This window comes from Phoenix dactylifera, unplaced genomic scaffold (genome assembly GCF_009389715.1).
Source record: "Phoenix dactylifera cultivar Barhee BC4 unplaced genomic scaffold, palm_55x_up_171113_PBpolish2nd_filt_p 000898F, whole genome shotgun sequence".
Taxonomy (NCBI): domain Eukaryota; kingdom Viridiplantae; phylum Streptophyta; class Magnoliopsida; order Arecales; family Arecaceae; genus Phoenix; species Phoenix dactylifera.
Window position 1 is genome coordinate 50042 of NW_024068260.1, and position 19098 is coordinate 69139.

At 38.8% G+C, this 19098-nt stretch overlaps 1 non-coding gene across 1 annotated transcript; it reads right to left on the reverse strand.

Moving 5' to 3' along the window:
* Positions 1-8893: 8893 nt before the first annotated feature.
* TRNAC-GCA lies at positions 8894-8965 on the reverse strand. Its single transcript has one exon. It is a non-coding gene; the product is annotated as a tRNA-Cys (tRNA).
* Positions 8966-19098: the final 10133 nt, after the last annotated feature.

The window sequence follows — 19098 nt, forward strand, 5'->3', positions numbered from 1 at the left end:
AATATTTTCCGACGCTTTTAAAAGCGTCGCTAATTCCAATTTAGCGACGCTTTTAAGCGTCGCGCTTTACCGACGCTTTAAAGCGTCGCGAATTACCATTTGCCAAAAAAATAACCAATTGTGGTCTGCATCTTCTCCTCCCTTCAGAAATACAAACAACCTCCTCGATCAGTACCTTTCTTCCATCTGTGCGGAGGGGTTGGGTTTGGCTATATAAACAGTTATTTTTTTTCAGATCTGCCGATGTGGGACTAAAATGAGGTGATTTTTTGGATTCCGACGACGCTTTTAACGACTCTTTTAAGCGTCGTTATTTAACGACGCTACAAAGCGTCGTTATTTAACGACGCTAAAAAGCGTCGTTATTTAACGACGCTAAAATGCGTCGTTAAAAGTTCGACGACGCTTTTAAGCGTCGTCATTAGCCGACGCTTTTTATGTTGACGGGGAAAATTTTTTGCCGACGCTTGGAATAAGCGTCGGCAAATAAGAGTAGCTAATGTCCAAGTTTCTTGTAGTGTTAGAATACTTATAAAGTAATACATGGTTTGCTCTAAAAATCCAATTGGGTGCCTAGATAGTTCATACATGTTAAAAATAACCGGCTACATATTTGGGTTGCAGGACACATGCGAAAAGAGTGTTTATAGGCAAAGTACCAGGAATTAGGACTTTGGAAGCTGCGTAAAGATCATAGCATTGCTCATCATACTTATGTTGGAGACAACTGCCATTTGAATACGAGAAATTATATTGAAGACATAAGAACACATGGTATTGCATTAAAGAAGGTGACTAGCGTGCTCAAGTCTTAAATAATTACTCTCTTTATCTATTTATCTACACACCCTCCAAAAAAAATATAAAAAGAAAGCTGAGATAAATAGGTATGGCATTCTGCAATTTTATTTTCTTATCTAAAAGGTTTATAAAATTCTATTCTTATATTTTCCTGACAAAAAATTAGGAGAAGAAATAAAGAGAGAGAACAAAATTACATGAAAAAACTCAGGGTTCTATCAAAAGCTGCTCACTCTGCCCTTCTTGCCTCTTTTCTCATTGTTGTTGTCCTTTTCTTCCAACGAATAGTTTATGATTCAACATCTACATCAGTATTTCCCCTGAACTGCATCTCCCAGCAATATTATAGTATGAAAACAACAAATTTTCCTGAAATCCATGACATAGGTTTTTTAACTTATGGCTAGTGGGCATAATCCAAGTAGCCATGCAAAAGATACGTCTCAGATTCACTATCTCTTGTCCAATTTATGAGGTTGATTCTTGCATTAAAAATAAGTGGGTAGCAAGACAAACAATCTGACTCCACATTAATGGAGAATAAATATTTAGCACCTTGCAATTGGATTGCACAAGCGCTGGAAAATAAACGGGAAGCGTGGTACTTCCTCGCCATTCCAAATTCTCCACTAAAATTATAATCTTGACAGAGACATTGATAAACATCGCTACCACATTTAATTTTATGTCGTGTAGGTGTAAGATCACTCTCTTGAAATTTGGCCATCCTTTTTGATGGAGGATATTGGTGCCGAATTGAGGAATTTGTCGGACAGCCACACGTCCCCTTCAAATATGAGAATCCGTGCAAGCATGTATTTAATCCCAAATTAATTATTCGCCCAGAAGATTTTGAGTGCTAATATGGAACTAAGAAATCAAAAAAAATATTTTCTGGCTAGCTTTTTTGGATAAGGTCATATATTGTTACAAAGAAAGAGAACAAACACTTACTTACTCTTACTGCTGATTTCATTCAAAAGCGAAGGAACAAGTAGCATGAATCCATTAGGACTGACCATGAGCCGATCGTAGTACTTGTGATTAGATTTGAATTGATTTGAACTCTTAGCCCGATGAGGAGCATGTAAGAACTCGTGTGGGCGTGTGTTTAGTCTCATATCGGTTATTCGCTGGATAAATATTGAGTACTTATATAGAATTAAGAAGCTCAAATAATACATTCCGGCTAGTTATTTTGAACGAAGTCCTAGGCCGTTACATTAACTATTTCGCTGCTCGATTGGCTAATTTGATTAATCAAATCTAAAGAACTGCCTGGAAGAAGATCTCGGGTGTTTTTATTTAAAACTACTACTACTAAAAACTAAAAAAAGTAAAAGAAGACTCTAGGTCCACCTGATGGGCGATCTAGATTCTAGATTTAGAGAATCAATGAAATCTCATTTGTATCTATTTTCTAGTCTTTGACTAGACCCAGGGATCATCGACCTGGACGTCAACCGGCTTTGCTTTGAGCTAATTTTTAAAAGTGGAATTTGTCAGCTTCCCAAGGAAGTGCTAATTAATTGAAGTCGATCCCGGACCTAAACAAAGCTAAGGATAATTTATTGACCACGACCAGACGTGTGTACAAGTCTTTAGAGGCAATGCAACATGACAGAGGTGTGATTTAAGCGAAAAAGCTTAATAGACAAATGCCTAAGTTTGTGCTAGCATCGCGGTGTTGCAAGTGGGTGAGGTCAAGTTGGTTTTGAGTCTGACTTCTGTAAATTTTATATTCATCAGATTAGAGTGTAATTTTTGATATTTGGACTGGTCTGAATTGTTCTTTTATGATAGATCTATCTAATTATTCTAGGTATATTGATAGTAGAGCTTTGGTGACATCGGAAGGTGTTGAACTTGAGCTAAAAACTCGAAGAAAAAAGAATATGTTGATGCAACCGATTATGGCGAGGTATAAACCCTATTACAGCATGTACGATGCAAGATGTTAAAATGGCCGCATGGACGGTAGTTGGAGGGGAAGCAGGGCAAAATATTATTTTGACTGGCCAGTTTAAGAATTCAGCTTTCATACGCTTATTCACAAGTCCTAGGAATCCACCAAAATGGATGAAGAGAATAGAGAAAAGGCAATAACAATTTCCATAATAAAATTCTCACTAATTAATAACTTAAATATCTCGAGTATAATTACATTAGGAACCCCAATAGAGTATTTATAAATAATACAAGAGAAACCCATTTTTATACTTTCTAATATGGGATTCTAAATCTTATTCTAACTTGAAGAAATTACTCAATTACTAATTTTCTTAATAGCATTAAAAGTTCTCAAAAAGAAAATCTCAAAAATCAAAATTCTCTATAATTAACTAATATCAAACTTTTCTAATAAAACAAAAAATAGATTGCACACCAAAACTTGCGAGCTCTTATCCTAAGATTTATGCATATAGAACCCGCAACCCATATGGTAGACACATGCACTTGCATGGTCCCATGACCTGAGCATTCTAGTCTCAAGCCCAGTGTTGGGCTCAAACCCACTTGCCCAACAAGCTAGGCACTCAGGCTTCATTTAGACTTGAATAGCCCAAAAAATGACCTGCTATAATCCATGCATAAATAAGCTAAAAAGGAAGTCTTAAAAGTAGTAGCGGTGTCTATATATGTACTATAACACCAGAAGATTGGATCCACCATGCGATGATGCAATTCTACACCACAGAAAAATATATTTCCCCCACGTTTTATGATGATGATGAAAGATCAATTCGTAGATTATAAGGTCGAACATGCAGTTATAGACCATTGCACATACATCAACATACCACATATTTGCTAGATCTATCTCATTGGTACATATTAGCAGTATCCATAAAACAAAAAAAAAAAATTCTTTTGGTTGAGGTATTATTTGTCAACAACAAAAAAAAACAAGAACAACGAGCATTAGTCGAATTTATTTGCAGATATCTTTGAGGACTATGATTTTGGTTTGAAATCTAAAAATCAATATTCCTCTTTAGGTGTATTATTCCAAATATAGGTGTTTGTTTGACTTGTCACCATTGAAAAACATCTTTTTCTTTCATTTCCTAGGTGGGTTCCATGTCCAAGCCACTGGAAATTTGGCTTGGCGGCAGCCGGAGAGTATAAAAAGTGCAAGCAAAAATCCTGCACGGCTGCCTTCATTTTTCTTTTCTTCTCTGAGATCATTGTCAACAATTTTGATTGGCAAAAGGAATAATGTGAATTGCACTATGACCACAAACGTTAAGTGGGAGGGAAAGAACTGTTTGCTTAAAATCTAGGTCTAAATCAAGGATGAAAATGATATTATTAGTTTTAGCCTCACCAACCATACCGCCTTTTTAGTAATGGTGAGAATCACTCCTTACCAACGATATCCAAGAATCAGGGAGCATCACTTTGACTCAAGAATTTTTGTGTATTGTGCCGCTATTTAAAAAATTTTCTAAACTATTGTAAAGTGTAAAGAAAAGTTTTTAATGGCAAAAATTCCTTAGTCAAAGTGACGCTCCATGCTTGTTGGGCTGCATGGTTGGTAAGGAGTGATTCTCACCAATCAAAGTTTTATATCTTTGGTCTTGTAAACTTATGTATAACTGTATCATTGAATATTGATAAACGTTTGAGACTTTAATCCAATAAATATTAATCCAACAAAAATATCCTAAACATTTTTATTTATATCAAAATTCTTATTAAAAATAATCGAATCCGATTAATGCAGCATAACCTGACCTAACCTAACCCAACTAACCTGGCATTAAGTGGTTGAGAGATTTAGGTGGTTGGACTGTGTTAGATTGACCTCAACCCAACCCGGCATGCTCAAGTTGCAGCCCCAGTACCTTTGCTTTTAGAAAAATACATTGAATACAAATTCTAATATATATATATATATATATATATATATATATATATATATATATATATATATGCATACCAGAGCAACTTGAATTTCTTCAACATCTTTTAAGACACACCGTAGTTTCATTTGTTTCCAATAACTTTTTGAGATTGCTCTTCCAAATTTTAATGTTTTACGGCTGAAATACATCGAACTTTCAAATCTTTTGGTAAATTTGCCAAGCTATATAAAATCCCATATGAGTCTATGACATTTGCCTAGTCGGAAATAGTTACCATTGAAACCATTCCAATAAATGAGTCAATTAGAACACTGGCCAACCCAACTATACTTTCAAGTCGGATTTCCAGCACATAAACACTGGGGGCTCGTTTGGTTTGCGGGAAGCATTTTTTTCCTAAGACTATAATTCCTGGGAAGCAGATTCATAAGGAGAGGATACTTGAAAAAATACTTTTGGCATGTTTGGTTGACCATGGAAAAGTGATAGATTTTGAGAGTACTTATGTTTGGTTGACCATCCACTTTCCTAGAAAAGTTATGTATAATTTCTATTATATCCTTAATAAAAATTAGATCTTTAATGCCTCTTTAATGTTGAAGGGCCTTTTCGGAGAAAAAAATGGAGTGATTCCTGTCTTATGGGAAAGTAACTTTTCCATGAAATATGGAAATTATATTCCCATGAGAATACAACTTTTCCATCTCTCTCATTTGAAAACTCCAACCAAACAAGAGATGTCCCATTACTTTTCTATTAACCACACTTTTCCTCCTCCGTTTTCCGCGAACCAAACAAGCCCTAAAATGCACCTAATGAACTTTTAGGTTAGTGTCTTCTCTTATAAATCCTTGCATTGCAAAATAATTTGCTATCAACCAGATGTCCCCTTATGGGCCACACAAGACTTTCATGCGCGGGGCGCAGATCAGCAACCTTTCAGTGTCATTGGCCTGCAGGCCCCCTGAAATCCTTCTCACTGCTTTCACTTCATTGCAAGGTCCCAGTTCACACTTCACCTTTATCCACACTCGAAAGCTCCCTGAGAGGAATCTCTCCCAGCTGCGTCCCACTCCTGCCCCTAGACTTGAGCCTCCGATGACATCCAGACTCTAAAGAGGTGATGTGCCAACTTGACTCAGTAATCAGATGAGAACCAGAATAATTTCCTTTGGATGGCACCGAAGACCTTCCTCTGAGAATGAAGCTTCGTCTTCGAGTCCTCAAGTGAGTCGCTGTTGGGACCAGTGACTTTGCGTGTACAGCTGGGCTCGGAATGCAACAACAGTGTTGACACCATCACTCTAAGATGCTTTAGCTTACTGTTAAGCATCCTTCCTCATGCATTTAATTATGCTCGGAAGTTGTGGGATGTGAGTCTTCAATGTTTGCTTGGGTAATTAAAGCTTCTTTGACTACTTGTCTCAAGGCAAACTTGTGGAACGTTGGTGCTTCATTAGAAACTGGTTTTTGGGATTTTAAAGAGCTGAGTAGGAGTGGAAAAATTCAAATTAGTGTGCTGGAATTTATAGCTGTTACTTTGACTGCAGTTCTGTGTCTCTTCGGTGACTTGGAGAGCTTGATGCCTATTCTTTTCAGTTTTTTCAGCAACCTTTCCACTTTTTTGTTTTGGAGCTTTTGTGTAGCTTCTTCCTCCTTTTTCTCATTTCTCATTTTGCCTACAAATTTTTTGTCATTTTGTGAGACATTTGTGTTTCTTGTAAACACTTTGTAATCCTGCAAAGTTAGTGGAATTGGACTTCGGTCTCGTGGACGTACATTAATTGAGGGAACCATGTAAAATTTTTTTGTGTTCTTGTTTTGCTTATTGATTTCATCATTAACCCTAGATATGCTCTTTAAATTCAACTTCTGTTGTAGTTGTTTTCTTAAGTGGAAGGACCCACGGAGGCTCTGTTTGGTATTATTTTTTTTCTCTTATCTTTTTTTAATAAAAACACAGAATCTAATGCAAAAAATATATTCAGTTAACATAAGTTTCAAATTCTTTAAAATAATTTTCATTATTACCGAAAAAGTGGAAGTGAATTTTACTTTTTAAAAGGTGGGTTTTCACCCCTCTCATCTTCTCCACTCAACCTCCTAAATTCGGCACAGCTTTTCCACCTCATATAATATAATATACATTAACATATATTATAACATATAATATTATATATGATATAATATATTAATAATATACATTAGAATATATTATATATCATATTATATAATAATATATAATATAATTAATTATATTATATAATAGAACAATTTATATTATATTGTATAATTATATTACTATATAATATAATATAATAGTATTTGTTTATCAAAGAATGGGCTCTTATTATTAGAGAAAAAAATAGATAGAAGGAACCAAACATATTTTCTATCATAAAAAATCTGAAAAAACAATAAAAAAAGATTTTTATTTCTCATTTTTTTGAAAAAGCAAAGGAGAAACGATACCAAAAGCAGCCTTACATATCCAAGCTTGGAATCTTGAACCTTTAGCCATTCATGAAGTAGGCCAGTCCATTCCAAACACCACCAAAAGCTGGGAAAAGGGAGTATAGTTTAAAGGATACGCTTGAATTTATTCTTAGCACTGCAGAGGAGGTAGGCGGCAGAAGGTACATACTTTGCAGCAGCAAGCCAGCAACTGCCCAAGTCCTTCCTTTTCCCTCTTTATTTTTTAGTCGTCGAATCCAACGAGCAAAATTACCGGTAAGACTTGAACTAATGAGTGCATAGATTTCTGGCTTAAGAATAGAAAAAAAATGCAACAATGTCATGATAGAAAAATCGTATAAATTTAAATAGGAATTTTACGCACCTTGATTTGGAAAGGATCCAAATGCTGGATTTTGAACGATAGATGGGATGCTAGCTTTGTCTATGCTTAATCTTTTGCTAATTTTGGTTACTTTTTGTTACCACCAATTAATACTCGATCTAGTAGGTGGAAAATCACTGATAGATCCAGGCATGGAGATGAAGATCCGATATACGCTTTCATCCTGTGTATGGTAAAGAAGAAAAGCTTGAAGGTTGCAAGAGCTGATCTGGATAGAAGCTGTTCGATGCTTAAGTTAGACGGAGCTCTATAGAACAACAGGAGGAGAGAGAGGAGACATGGAAAGTAGAGAGAGAGTAGAGAGTATATATATATATATATATATATATATATATATATATATATATATATATATATATATATATATATTCTTTCATGATATGTGTTGTAATATATACCTGGTACCTTGAGCCTCCTTTTATAGATGGATCTAGATAAGAAAAACCAAAAATCAGCTCCCCTAATATGAAACATGTATATATACCTGGATACGAGGAGTGGACACGTATGGGGATGGCTACCCTCTAATATGGAACATACGCAAATTGGTGCGGGAGCTGACCTCCCGTCAGATTGCTCATATATATCGGAAGGCGAACAGTGCAGCCGACTAGGTCGCCTCTTATGTTATCCGGCACTCTTGGGAGGTTCTCTGGACTAGCCTAGATTGCACCCCACACTGTTTATTTTGTTTACTTTCTTTTGATATGTCTGGTTGTATTCACGTTAGAGGTATATGAAATGAAATACTGTTTTTGACCCCCCCCCCCCCCAAAAAAAAAAAAAGTGTTTGAACTCTTACTCACTATTATAGATTCTCGCCATATCACCAAGGGAAGACAGGAAATGGAGTAACTCAAAAAATAAGAACCTTCTTCTTCTTGAGCATCTCGTTTGGGATCGGAAATGGAGGACAAATTGACTTTTGGCTCGATAAGCGGGCAGCAAGCAAGCCATGAACGAATCTTATGCCAAATACCTTTCTCATGCATAGGGATCCTTTCATATCTGTGGCAAGATTCATGGAAAATTTTCAACAGAGTATCGGACGTACTGTTAACTCTTTCATTCAGAGAGATAACGAAGAGTCTGAACTCTTACTCTCTATTATAGATTCTCGCCATATCACCAAGGAAAGACTGGAAATTGAGTACCTCAAAAAAAATCCCACTGGAAAAGCTTAGGATTGCATGGTAGCTACGATGTGATGATTGTTGTGGAAGCAATGAAACAAAGCTAATAAGACGAGAGGAGCATTAAAAAAAAAAAAAAACAACAACAAACCGGAAGACGAGAGGAGCGAGCATACGGCAAAAGGAATCGAAAAACAAGCTAAAAATAAAGATAAAAAAGAATAAAATTAAGGGCCCTACCGGGTTCGAACCGGTGACCTCTTGATCTGCAGTCAAATGCTCTACCACTGAGCTAAGGACCCCTTATATTTTAATGCTGTCACATAGTTCCTTAATTTCGGTGCGAAGGGGGCCAGTCCAAGATCCTCTCAACGGCTAGGCGCCACTCTCTTATCTTGTTTGTAGCTCATGCATAATGTGATTGGATTGATATATTCGATCTGGTCACCAAAAGGGATGGGGAAATTTTGGCATGGAACAGTAGAAACATGTTATTTCAGTATTTGGTATAATTAATGCATTCCTTGGTGAGTTATGTTGAAATTTTGTTAGATGGCAATATGGCAACATGATGCTATATGGCTCAGAATGTTTGGAATTAAATTCTTATAACATGGATATGACCAAAACGTGAATTTTGAGACAAAAGTGAGGTAAAATCTTCATGGATAGAGAGAGAACGGGTATACTAGAGGAGGAACAGAATTTGCACCAGTTGATGAGATGGTGATGGAGAAATTATTAAGATGGTATGGCTAGTGCAATGAAGATTTGAAGAGGCCTTGGTAACAAGAGATGCTGGGAAATTTGTTGGAGCGTCTAGAAAGCCATCACAGATGGTACTTGGGAGAAAGGAATCAAAAATTTCCTCTTTTTTTTCATAGGATTTACCTGAAATATATCAGCAATTCTTAGTCATATAGCTAGAATTTTCTTTTGCTTACAAAATTATATATTCATGGCTTCTATTTTCATTCTAAATATATAAAATACAAGATTTATTCCAATAATTAGTTTGAGAGATATGACAAGTCATTGGTTGAGTTCATAAAGGTGGTCTTTTTTATTTTTTGAGTTCATTGTTATTTTTCCCTTTTTTGTTGATTAATTGATGCTCTGACTATGTTATCTATGTTAAGCTACTAGTTAATTCCAGAATCCTCTAGCACACTCTGTAACCTTTTAGCAAGATCTGAATTCAGTTAATTCCTACTGAATTCAGTTAGTTCACAACTGTTATAACCATCTCCAGCTAGTCAGCAGCTAGTTTACTTGTATCCTGGATCATCACCTATAAATAGATACCTACTGTAAGCTTTTTGGATTAATGAAAATCAAATGAAAACTCTTCTTCCCAGTTCTCTGCTTTATTAGCTTACTGTAGCAGAATAGTTTCAGTGCCGTGCCAGTTTTTCAAAGGAATGTACTGGCCACTGTAGCTTCAACATATCTTCTTCCAAACTTCTTCTAAACATATCTTCTTCAAGATTTCTTCAATCTATAGGTACAAAACGGAACTAAGTCTTTGCTCCTCAAATGTCAGCACCAGAGAGCACTTCACCCCCTCTTGCATCATGGTGCCCTGTCTATCTTGCTGTATTTTGCAGACCAAACTGTTTTGATAAAAATTTTACGAAATTCTGGAATATCAAGTCTATCCTACCTGATAATGAGGATGTCTTCATGCACCGGCACGAGGTTAATCATTGTTGGTAAAGAAATATCCATATGATTGATTGATGGAAGTTAATAGCAATACATGATTATGTAGCTAATTGTAATAACCTAGGATCTCGTCCATCCAAAAATTCTAATCGGAAGTTTGAGCTTGTTAGTTTGGTATAAATACTCAAAATCTATCTAGTGCATAGCTGATACGAGACTAAACACACATCCACACGGATCCTTCCCCATTTGAGCTCTAGCATTCTCGCTAGGTTAAAGGTCCGAATCTATTCAAATCAAATCACAAGCATCACAATCGACCCGTGGTCAACTCTGATATTTCCGTGCTGTAGTATCCTCTAGTTCACATAAGCCATGGGTCAAATCTACAGGGATACAATTATAACAACCTATGATCTCACTCAAGAAGACCAGTAGGAAGGTATTATTTTAGTTTCTTGATTCTGTATAAGTAGCTAAGATCTACCCAATGCATAATTTAGTATCATAGAAAATCAAAATTTATGATATAGGTAACATAAAATATCCCTAATTTTCCGCGCATGATACAAAATGTCTATAATTATATAGATGGTTGTAGTTAGAGATCCTTATCTCTATCGGCAGCAAAATTCAACCTAATGTGTAGCTTATCTCACCGAACATCAAGAACATCCGGTTAACTCCAAGCCAATATTTGGAGCTATAAAATTCAGAAACCATCCTCATTATCGATTTAAACAGTTATGCTCTAATTTTTTAGATTTTCTGAGATCTAATTTATCAAATCTAGCCTATCAAAATAATAAATAATTAATTTAAAAAATTAACAGACTAGATTTTACCTTAATCAGTGGGCCGGGAGAGATCCCACTCTCTGTCGTCCATCTATAATTAAATCAATTGGAGATTATAAAATCAGAGTGAATAAAGTAAGCTGGATTTGGCTCTACCCAAATCACAGAGAGAGGATGGTTAAAACATGTTCTAATTTCTCCAGTTGCTTTCTGTGATACCCAGGAAAAAAAAAAAAAAAGAGAGAGGTGGACGGGCCGGCCCGAAAAGACCGGGCCCATCCACCATATACGATCGTGCCTAGGGCACGATCGTGGGAGAAGAAACACAAAAAAAAAAAAAAGGGAAGGGGGAGAGCGGCGGCGGCAGCGTCCGGGGAGAGGTTGGTCGCCGGAGGGGTTGATCGCCGGAGAGGAGATCGAGATCCGGCCGGCCACGGAGGAAGTTTTCTTCGGTGAAGACCTCCCGCAAACGGGAGAAAAAGCTTTGGACCCGTGCGTGTGCTCATGGATTTCCTCCTCCGATTGCTCGCCGGAAAGGCCGCCGGAGCACGCCGTCGGACCGAGGTAAGTGTGGCTTCCTTCTTTATGCTTCATTTGCTAGGATTAGGGCCTTGTTGATGGGGTGTTTGGTCGGTGAATCGTCGGAGAAGAGCCCGAAATAGGGTACCCCTGTTTCGGTCTCTCTCTTCCGGATTGTGCTGCCGCCGGCCACCGGGATTGGCCGGGATCTATGGCGGTGGGGTTGGTCAGGTTGCTGTGAGGATCGGAGAGGGATTTCTAGGGATTTAGAGGGGATGGAGAGAGGTGGACCGAGATCTCCTACCTCGTGATCCCATCTCCCTTCTCTTCCTCTCATCGGTTGGCTGCCGGCCGGCGACGACGGTGAGGTGGTTGCTGGCGGGTGGGGGGAGCCGAGCCACCCTCAGGGTGGTCTTCCGTGGGTGAAGGGGGAGGAGGAAGGGAGGAAAGCATGCCGATTCTTGGGGGAATAAGAAGAAGAAGAAGAAGATATCTCTTCTTCCCTCCTCTTGGCCGGCGATGATGTGGCTAGTGGTGGCTGTGGTGTTGTCGGGTTGGGGAAGGAAAGGGCACAGCCACCATGGCTATTACCCTTAGACCAAAGAGATTTGAAGGAGGGAGATGTACTCCCAACCATGAAGAGAGAGGAATCATTCCTTTATGTTGGTCTCTTTACCGGGACCGGCCATCATCACCGGCGTGGCAGCGGCCACGGCTGGCGACGACGTAGGCCGGTGGTACAAGATGGGAGTCGGACTATCCCGACTGCCCTAGATCTGGGAGGATTGAGATGTTTGGGGACCTGATGATGGACCCCATAACAGATGAGAATTATGATTTAGAATATTTAAATATTGAATAATTTAGTTTGTGAAATATAATTGATGTTGTAGAGGAAGAGTCGGCGGAGCCAGGAGGTTTTGATCAGGGAACTCAGCACCCCAGCGCGTAGGTTGCGATTCGGACTGTATTTGAGTCTGTCTACAATTTCGGTAAGAATCCTTGTACGCCAATCCTACATGATAAAAATATTTTCGCATTATATATGTTTGATATGCTATGATCCAGACAAAGCAAAACAGTTTTATATTTAATTATATTTTGATCGTGTTGGCTTGTGGTTGGTAGTGTGATGGATGCTTGTATGTGTATAACTTATACCTGCATAATTGAATTTATGGATGTGGTGGTATGGACTAACCATATTATAGCGATTGCCCTGTCACGGGCCGGAAACGTGACCATGGTTAGTCTAGGCCGGAAATAAAGTGGAAAAGGGAATGGATGTGTGTTTGTGAATTGATTAAATGAACAGGGACTTTGGGCTTATCTCGTTATTATTGATTGCCCCATCACAGGCTGGAAATGTGATATTATCGATTGCCCCGTCACAGGCTAGAAATGTGATACCATCGATTGCCCCGTCACAGGCTGGAAATGTGATACTATCGATTGCCCTGTCACAGGCTGGAAATGTGATACTATCGATTGCCCCGTCACAGGCTGGAAATGTGATACTATCGATTGCCCCGTCACAGGCTGTAAATGTGATACTATCGATTGCCCCATCACAGGCTGGAAATGTGATACTATCGATTGCCCCGTCACGGGCCGGAAACGTGACCGGGATGTAGCCCAAAGTCGGAAAGATAATTGATCCGGATCAAGTTAATATAGAATGGAAAGAAAAAGCATTGGAAAATATTAATGAAGATTTATGAGCTATCGTATGCTATATCATTCTTGCGTGGTTGGACTTTCATTGATATTTGACATGCATACTTATATTGATTATTTGAGTTTTATGGAAACTGTTTATGATTTCATGAAATGTGCATCGATTTGTCGTGGTTTTCGAATTCATATTATTATTGTGTTGGTATGGATGTGTAGGGATTCTTACTGGGCTGTAAAGCTCACCCCCCCTCTTTTTCTTTTTCTTTTTATCAGAGTTGCAGGATGCATAGATTTGGATGGGATGGGCGCAGAGTGCGAGTACCAGAGTTATTAGTTAGTTAGTTTGTTTATTCTTCTTTGATGTCGATGAACATTTGAAGACTTTGTAATTGAACCAATTTGTTTATTTGGACATGTCGGATTTGTCTATTTGAATTATTAAATTAGTTGTGGATTTATTGGAATTTTTGTTAATCATAGGCCTTGCATGATCTTTAGGGCACTGCTCTAGGGCTCATGCGGCCGGTCGCGTACCGGACCCGGGTGTTGGGTTCGGGGCGTGACAGAGTGGTATCAGAGCTTAAGGTTAAGGTATCCTAGGGTTTATGTTCAGGTGAGTATCAGTGGAGAATTATGATAGAAAAACTATCAGAGATTTGGTTTATAATCACTTGAGATTATAACAAAAATGATATTATAATCTAAGGTTTAAGACCACTAGGGACTGTGGCCTTAGTGGCATTAAAGTTTGAGGTTTAAGATTATTGGAAAATGTGACCAGTTGGAATCTGAGCATATGTTTAAGATCACTAGGGATCGTGACAGAAATATATCATAGCTTAAGGTTATGATCACTTTGGACATGACAATTAAATTCAGTGCTTAAGCTGTAAGATCACTGGGCATTGTGATAAAATGTATGCATCGGATTTGGTTTTCGATGAGTGTAGAAGAAAAGTATAAATTGTCTGTGATCATGATAAGAGAGGTTTGACCTAAGATAAGTGTAGGAAGGTCAACAATGGCATATCAGTTATACGATGTTTAGATATTATTTAAATGACCTGAAAATTCAAACTTGATATGGGTTTTGATGTGACTGTACTTTTGGATGTTGCTGCTAATTATTAGAGTGGGATTTGTACGTTGATTTAGTATTGGAGTAAGCTAAGGAGATTTCATAATATTGAAAGGAACGTTCTTCGAAGTTGAAAATGTATGTGGATTATATTTGGAATTGACATGTTTGAATATTGTAAATCGGCATATTTCTATTAGTGGATTAAATTCTTAAGGCCATATAGTATGCAAATTGGTGGAGTATTCTAATTATTTGAATTTGTATATTTGGATTGGGCTCCTGAATTTTTCTTATAATTGTTGGAGATTATTGGATGTGTTAACTTGAACTCAAGTCTAGGATCCTGATCTAACCAGAAATTTTTGTCATTGTAAAATACAATATTGAGTAGAGATTTCGATTTTGAGATACTTATGTGAGTTATTATGTGTAGCATTGATCATAGACATCAAGGATTTTGGTGAAGAAGGATTTGGAGGTGGATAGTGTTAATTCCTACTCATAGTGATATTAGCTCAACAGTTCTAACCCATTGAGTTTGAAGTAAATTCTATTGGAAGGAAAATCAATGTAGATTTTCTAATTAAATTGCAAAGGGAATACAAGAATTACTCCCTTTAAATTAAGCCTAGATATTTTGGATTCTAAGAAGGTTGTGGAGATCACGTAGTGACCTTAAACTTGACTAAAGGATTGGGGGTTAGTTATGGTTAGTATACTCTGCATAAATTGAGGACAGAGAGATCAGGAGGTTCTGCTCAATTAAAGTTCTAAAATTTGGATTTTTCTTAGTCTCGGTGCAAAGTGATGCTTTGGTCAGAAATCATTTTGTGACTTTAGAGAATTAAATGAATTAAATCAGAGAGTGCAGCGGAAGTGTGGTGGTTTGACTTATTTTGACACTGGTTAAGATCATTAATATTTGATCTAAAAGGCATTATGATGAAATACTTGAGTTAGTTTCAGGAGAATGTTGTTGATTCTATGGATCTTTTATTGTTGGAATGATGTGGGAGAAAGAAAAGAAAAATGATTATAGAATATTAAGAGCATTTGATACTAAAGATTTCTCCTATTTCTGTCAAGTCAATTATGATCTCTATGTAGAATCAAGAGAAATTAATTCCTTGGGATATAATTATGGCATTTTAATCCAAGGTTGGGAGTTTGGAATTCTTTTGAAGGATACCAAAAGAACTTACTACGTGTGGTAAATAGAAAGGATCAAGTTTTGAGATGCTATGATTTTTGTATGTCAAAATCTTGTGAGTAGGTACTCCGAGAGGGAGACTACTTGAGATCTCGGGGATGATATAACGGATGCATATTTTTAAAGTTTGAGGCTTCAAGTAAGTTAATTTCGAGGACGAAATTTTTTTAAGGGGGAGAGTATGTGATACCCAGGAAAAAAAAAAAAAAAAAAAGAGAGAGGTGGACGGGCCGGCCCGAAAAGACCGGGCCCATCCACCATATACGATCGTGCCTATCGTGGGAGAAGAAACACAAAAAAAAAAGGGAAGGGGGAGAGCGGCGGCGGCAGCGTCCGGGGAGAGGTTGGTCGCCGGAGGGGTTGATCGCCGGAGAGGAGATCGAGATCCGGCCGGCCACGGAGGAAGTTTTCTTCGGTGAAGACCTCCCGCAAACGGGAGAAAAAGCTTTGGACCCGTGCGTGTGCTCACGGATTTCCTCCTCCGATTGCTCGCCGGAAAGGCCGCCGGAGCACGCTGTCGGACCGAGGTAAGTGTGGCTTCCTTCTTTATGCTTCATTTGCTAGGATTAGGGCCTTGTTGATGGGGTGTTTGGTCGGTGAATCGTCGGAGAAGAGCCCGAAACAGGGTACCCCTGTTTCGGCCTCTCTCTTCCGGATTGTGCTGCCGCCGGCCACCGGGATTGGCCGGGATCTATGGCGGTGGGGTTGGTCAGGTTGCTGTGAGGATCGGAGAGGGATTTCTAGGGTTTTAGAGGGGATGGAGAGAGGTGGACCGAGATCTCCTACCTCGTGATCCCATCTCCCTTCTCTTCCTCTCATCGGTTGGCTGCCGGCCGGCGACGACGGTGAGGTGGTTGCTGGCGGGTGGGGGGAGCCGAGCCACCCTCAGGGTGGTCTTCCGTGGGTGAAGGGGGAGGAGGAAGGGAGGAAAGCATGCCGATTCTTGGGGGAATAAGAAGAAGAAGAAGAAGATATCTCTTCTTCCCTCCTCTTGGCCGGCGATGATGTGGCTAGTGGTGGCTGTGGTGTTGTCGGGTTGGGGAAGGAAAGGGCACAGCCACCATGGCTATTACCCTTAGACCAAAGAGATTTGAAGGAGGGAGATGTACTCCCAACCATGAAGAGAGAGGAATCATTCCTTTATGTTGGTCTCTTTACCGGGACCGGCCATCATCACCGGCGTGGCAGCGGCCACGGCTGGCGACGACGTAGGCCGGTGGTACAAGATGGGAGTCGGACTATCCCGACTGCCCTAGATCTGGGAGGATTGAGATGTTTGGGGACCTGATGATGGACCCCATAACAGATGAGAATTATGGTTTAGAATATTTAAATATTGAATAATTTAGTTTGTGAAATATAATTGATGTTGTAGAGGAAGAGTCGGCGGAGCCAGGAGGTTTTGATCAGGGAACTCAGCACCCCAGCGCGTAGGTTGCGATTCGGACTGTATTTGAGTCTGTCTACAATTTCGGTAAGAATCCTTGTACGCCAATCCTACATGATAAAAATATTTTCGCATTATATATGTTTGATATGCTATGATCCAGACAAAGCAAAACAGTTTTATATTTAATTATATTTTGATCGTGTTGGCTTGTGGTTGGTAGTGTGATGGATGCTTGTATGTGTATAACTTATACCTGCATAATTGAATTTATGGATGTGGTGGTATGGACTAACCATGTTATAGCGATTGCCCTGTCACGGGCCGGAAACGTGACCATGGTTAGTCTAGGCCGGAAATAAAGTGGAAAAGGGAATGGATGTGTGTTTGTGAATTGATTAAATGAACAGGGACTTTGGGCTTATCTCGTTATTATTGATTGCCCCATCACAGGCTGGAAATGTGATATTATCGATTGCCCCGTCACAGGCTGGAAATGTGATACCATCGATTGCCCCGTCACAGGCTGGAAATGTGATACTATCGATTGCCCCGTCACAGGCTGGAAATGTGATACTATCGATTGCCCCGTCACAGGCTGGAAATGTGATACTATCGATTGCCCCGTCACAGGCTGGAAATGTGATACTATCGATTGCCCCATCACAGGCTGGAAATATGATACTATCGATTGCCCCGTCACGGGCCGGAAACGTGACCGGGATGTAGCCCAAAGTCGGAAAGATAATTGATCCGGATCAAGTTAATATAGAATGGAAAGAAAAAGCATTGGAAAACATTAATGAAGATTTATGAGCTATCGTATGCTATATCATTCTTGCGTGGTTGGACTTTCATTGATATTTGACATGCATACTTATATTGATTATTTGAGTTTTATGGAAACTGTTTATGATTTCATGAAATGTACATCGATTTGTCGTGGTTTTCGAATTCATATTATTATTGTGTTGGTATGGATGTGTAGGGATTCTTACTGGGCTGTAAAGCTCACCCCCCCTCTTTTTCTTTTTCTTTTTATCAGAGTTGCAGGATGCATAGATTTGGATGGGATGGGCGCAGAGTGCGAGTACCAGAGTTATTAGTTAGTTAGTTTGTTTATTCTTCTTTGATGTCGATGAACATTTGAAGACTTTGTAATTGAACCAATTTGTTTATTTGGACATGTCGGATTTGTCTATTTGAATTATTAAATTAGTTGTGGATTTATTGGAATTTTTGTTAATCATAGGCCTTGCATGATCTTTAGGGCACTGCTCTAGGGCTCATGCGGCCGGTCGCGTACCGGACCCGGGTGTTGGGTTCGGGGCGTGACACTTTCTGCCGGTTTTAGGGTCGGAAGGCCCGCTAAAGAGCTACAAGAAGAACTATCATTACACGAAGTCGGCATTCTCATGGCAGCCAGTATCAGCCTATGCTCTATAGTCCAATGCCACCTGGGGAGAACCATTCTGAATGCAGTTATGAAGGGGCATAAGCGTCAGCTAAGGGCCTTTCTGAACCCTGAGGTGTTCATGAAATCACTTCTATGTTACTGGGAAGAGAAATAACTTGTGGAGTCTTTGATCCACCACTTACCAAATAATAGCTTTAGATTCATCCATGCAAGTAACCTTGGTCTTGTAGTCCTTTTGCCTGTAGAGTGCTTTTGTGTCATAAACCTAGCTATGACTTCTATTTTTCATCATTTAAACTTTGTTTAACATGATGACCTACTTTTTATCTATATCATAATGCTTGCAAGGTGATCCATCGGGGACCCTCGATATAGTTTTGCAAATCAATGAAAAAAAGGATTACCATGAGAAATGATTAAAAAAATTGAAACTCAAATCACTGAAGTCGCAGCCGATATACCAAGAGCGATGATTAAATGATTTTATGCTATTTATGACAGATTGTTCAAGGTTATGATTAATTAAGCAACTGAAATTATGGATCAAAATCATAGTTGATTGATCAAAAATATGATGATAAGCAATTAAATCCAATGGTTATCTTTTCTTTGACTGTTTATTTAATTAATAAAAATTTGATTTATTGAAGTCATAAGTAGTGGAACAAGAGAATGGCTTGAT